This window comes from Oncorhynchus kisutch, unplaced genomic scaffold (assembly GCF_002021735.2).
Source record: "Oncorhynchus kisutch isolate 150728-3 unplaced genomic scaffold, Okis_V2 scaffold4074, whole genome shotgun sequence".
In the NCBI taxonomy this organism is placed as follows: domain Eukaryota; kingdom Metazoa; phylum Chordata; class Actinopteri; order Salmoniformes; family Salmonidae; genus Oncorhynchus; species Oncorhynchus kisutch.
Window position 1 is genome coordinate 40,624 of NW_022266019.1, and position 4,377 is coordinate 45,000.

The 4,377-nt window shown below is 45.6% G+C and overlaps 1 protein-coding gene across 1 annotated transcript in view; it reads left to right on the forward strand.

Moving 5' to 3' along the window:
* Positions 1 to 309: 309 nt before the first annotated feature.
* Positions 310 to 4,377, forward strand: part of LOC116373854 (FERM and PDZ domain-containing protein 1-like) — a 70,242-nt gene continuing 66,174 nt past the window's right edge. Inside the window, exon 1 of the mRNA XM_031822145.1 lies at positions 310 to 826. The gene's annotated coding sequence lies outside the window, so the exon portion shown is untranslated. The remainder of the gene's footprint in view (positions 827 to 4,377) is intronic.

Here is a 4,377-nt window from a genome sequence, read left to right on the forward strand (position 1 = left end):
TCTTAACCTTACTGTAACCCTAGCAACAGGTTACATATCAACACATTTACCCTGACTCTAAACCTTACTGTAACCCTAGCAACAGGTTACATATCAACACATTTACCCTGACCTTACTGTAACCCTAGCAACAGGTTACATATCAACACATTTACCCTGACTCTTAACCTTACTGTAACCCTAGTAACAGGTTACATATCAACACATTTACCCTGACCTTACTGTAACCCTAGCAACAGGTTACATATCAACACATTTACCCTGACTCTTAACCTTACTGTAACCCTAGCAACAGGTTACATATCAACACATTTACCCTGACTCTTAACCTTACTGTAACCCTAGTAACAGGTTACATATCAACACATTTACCCTGACTCTTAACCTTCCTGCAACCCTAGCAACAGGTTACATATCAACACCTTTACCCTGACTCTTAACCTTCCTGTAACCCTAGCAACAGGTTACATATCAACACATTTACCCTGACTCTTAACCTTCCTGTAACCCTAGCAACAGGTTACATATCAACACATTTACCCTGACTCTTAACCTTACTGTAACCCTAGCAACAGGTTACATATCAACACATTTACCCTGACTCTTAACCTTCCTGTAACCCTAGCAACAGGTTACATATCAACACATTTGTAGTTGATAGTTTGTTCAATATTTATCTGGCGATCAATCATGTTGTGTTGTATCAGCAGGAGATGAAGAAGCAGCACCCTCCTCTTCCTCACCAGGATGTCCAGAGAGAGATCAGAGAGGGGGAGTAACTGGGGATACACCATGATGGAGCCCTGATACAGAGGACAGAGCACAGGTGAGAGGGGGAGGAGGGTAACTGTGTTTGTGGAAGGGGAGGAGGGGAACTGTGTTTGTGGAGGGGGAGGAGGGTAACTGTGTTTGTGGAGGGGGGAGGGGAACTGTGTTAGTGGAGGGGGGAGTGTAACTGTGTTTGTGGACTGGGGAGGGTAACTGTGTTTGTGGAGGGGGAGGAGGGGAACTGTGTTTGTGGAAGGGGAGGAGGGGAACTGTGTTTGTGGAGGGGGGAGGGGAACTGTGTTTGTGGAGGGGGGAGGGGAACTGTGTTTGTGGAGGGGGGAGTGTAACTGTGTTTGTGGACTGGGGAGGGTAACTGTGTTTGTGGAGGGGGAGGAGGGGAACTGTGTTTGTGGAAGGGGAGGAGGGGAACTGTGTTTGTGGAGGGGGGAGGGGAACTGTGTTTGTGGAGGGGGGAGGGGAACTGTGTTTGTGGAGGGGGGAGTGTAACTGTGTTTGTGGAGGGGGAGGAGGGGAACTGTGTTTGTGGAGGGGGGAGGGGAACTGTGTTTGTGGAGGGGGAGGAGGGTAACTGTGTTTGTGGAGGAGGGGAACTGTGTTTGTGGAGGGGGAGGAGGGGAACTGTGTTTGTGGAGGAGGGGAACTGTGTTTGTGGAGGAGGGGAACTGTGTTTGTGGAAGGGGAGGAGGGGAACTGTGTTTGTGGAAGGGGAGGAGGGGAACTGTGTTTGTGGAGGGGGGAGGGTAACTGTGTTTGTGGAGGGGGGAGGGTAACTGTGTTTGTGGAGGGGGAGGAGAGTATATGTGTATGTGTGTTTGTGAGAGAGAGAGAGAAATGAGAGAGAGAAATAATGAAGGAGAGAGAGCAAAGGAGAAACAGACAGAGACAATTACAGAGACAGTTACAGAGAGGAGGGTCTCTGTGTTCGTGTATAAGGCTATGCGTTGGTCTGAGGTGATTGTCTCTAATCTGGCTCAGCGGGGTGACGCAGTAACACACACACTCACCGTAATCTCATTATCTCTGTGTGTGTGTGTGTGTGTGTGTGTGTGTGTGTGTGTGTGTAAGCACAAGCCATTTGTCCGATGTGTGTTTTATTTGAGTGTGAATGTATAAACGTGCTGTAAGTGAAAGAACTATGAAGAAGAAGTTGAACGAGGTGAAGTGAAAGAGTAAAAGAGAGGTAGAGGAGGAGAAGATGGGAAGAGTGAGGCAGGGAGAAGGAGTGAATGGTGGAGTAGGGCACATGTGCTGCTGTAGCCTCATTAGCCTCTCGAGTATGTGTGTGTGTGTTTGTGTGTGTGTGTGTGTCAGTATTATCCTGTCAGAGGAAATCTAACTCCCCCCATTGTTTCTACTTATCTAAGAGAGAGAGAGAGACAGAGAGAGAGAGAGAGAGAAATAGAAAGAGTGTGAGTGATGAACGATTGATCAAGAAAAGACTGGGGAAATAAGAGCTAGGTGGATGAGACTGACAGACATGAAGGCAGGGAGAGACAGTGAGAAGTTACTCTGCAATAGAAGTGTTCACATGACTCCACCACCTTGTTTCTTGACAGTGAAATGCTTTGCTACACTGTGTCTATTGTTTAATGGCTCCTCCCTCACAACACTGTAGTAGACAACAATGGGATTAGATACCAGTGTTCTGTTTTACATTCTGATAAATAGACAACAATGGGATTAGATACCAGTGTTCTGTTTTACATTCTGATAAATAGACAACAATGGGATTAGATACCAGTGTTCTGTTTTACATTCTGATAAATAGACAACAATGGGATTAGATACCAGTGTTCTGTTTTACATTCTGATAAATAGACAACAATGGGATTAGATACCAGTATTCTGTTTTACATTCTGAAAAATAGATAACAATGGGATTAGATACCAGTGTTCTGTTTTACATTCTGATAAATAGACAACAATGAGATTAGATACCAGTGTTCTGTTTTACATTCTGATAAATAGACAACAATGGGATTAGATACCAGTGTTTTGTTTTACATTCTGATAAATAGACAACAATGGGATTAGATACCAGTGTTCTGTTTTACATTCTGATAAATAGACAACAATGGGATTAGATACCAGTGTTCTGTTTTACATTCTGATAAATAGACAACAATGGGATTAGATACCAGTGTTCTGTTTTACATTCTGATAAATAGACAACAATGGGATTAGATACCAGTGTTCTGTTTTACATTCTGATAAATAGACAACAATGGGATTAGATACCAGTGTTCTGTTTTACATTCTGATAAATAGACAACAATGGGATTAGATACCAGTGTTCTGTTTTACATTCTGATAAATAGACAACAATGGATCCACATAGGAAGTCCAAACGACAAAAGTGTTCATTAGCGATATGTTATTAATGAGAAGGGACTAGAATGTATTGGATTAAATATGTTGTTGAGTGGTTTTAGTGTTTGGCATGAGCTGAAACCTCACTCAGTTTTTTTCATAATCTACTTTTGAAGAAGACAAATGCCCTGTAAATCTCCATGAATCATCTGGATGATCGTTAGCATCACATTTGCCCCGTGTCACAACTGTTATAACCCAGATGCAGATAGTACAGTTCCCAATCATTTATTATACCACAAAGGGCAGGTCGTCTACAGGCAGAGGTTTGTTGTCAGGTCAGAGTCAGGCAGGTACAGGATGGCAGAAAGATCAGGATCAGGGCTGAATGGTCAGAACCGAGAAAACTTGAGAAAAAACACTTGAGAAACAAGAAAACGTGAAATCACACTGGTAAAAACTGACAAGACAAACTGGCAACAGACAAACAGAAAGAGGAGACAGAAGTTTAATCTGTGGGATGTATACGAAGGGTGCGGTGCAACAGAAGACGAACAGCAGAGAGGATAAGTACTTTAGAGATGGTTAGGGCCGATGAAACGGGGGGGGGAAGTTTACCGGAGTCCACCCGGAGGGGCAGGTCCCGAGTGGACAGCCATATCCTCTGACTGAGCCGATAGCAGGGAGCTGGGGTCCGGTGGCGATCCGCTTGTCGCCGATACCTGGAAGTGGTCTTCAACAGCTCAGCCCCGGCTCTCTTCCAGGTACGGAGACAGCAGCGGATTAACATCTGGGCAGAGGGATGGCTGACTTCCTCCTCTTGCTCGGGGAAGAGTGGGGGCTGATATCCCAAGAGACACTCGATGGGTGAGAGACCAGTAGCCGAGCAGGGAAGGCTGTTGTGGGCGTATTCCAACCAAAGAAATCAAACTTTGTCACCTGCACCGGATACAACAAGTGTAGACCTTACCATGAAATGCTTACTTTACAAGCCCTTAATCAACAGGGCAGTTCAAGTTCAAGTTGCTGGCTCCATGTGGTGGGGTTGGAGGAGACGAGTTAATGAAGGGCTGTTGCCAGGTCCTGATTGGCTCGCTCCAACTGGCCGTTAGATTGGGGGTGGAAACCAGAAGACAGGCTGGCTGACGACCCAATGAGGGTGCAGAACGCCTTCCAGAACCAGAAGTGGAGGCCATGTCCACCGGAAAGTCCATGGATCCGGAAGACGTGCTGCACCCTGAGCTGAGCCGTCTCCTTGGCTGAGCCGTCTCCTTGGCT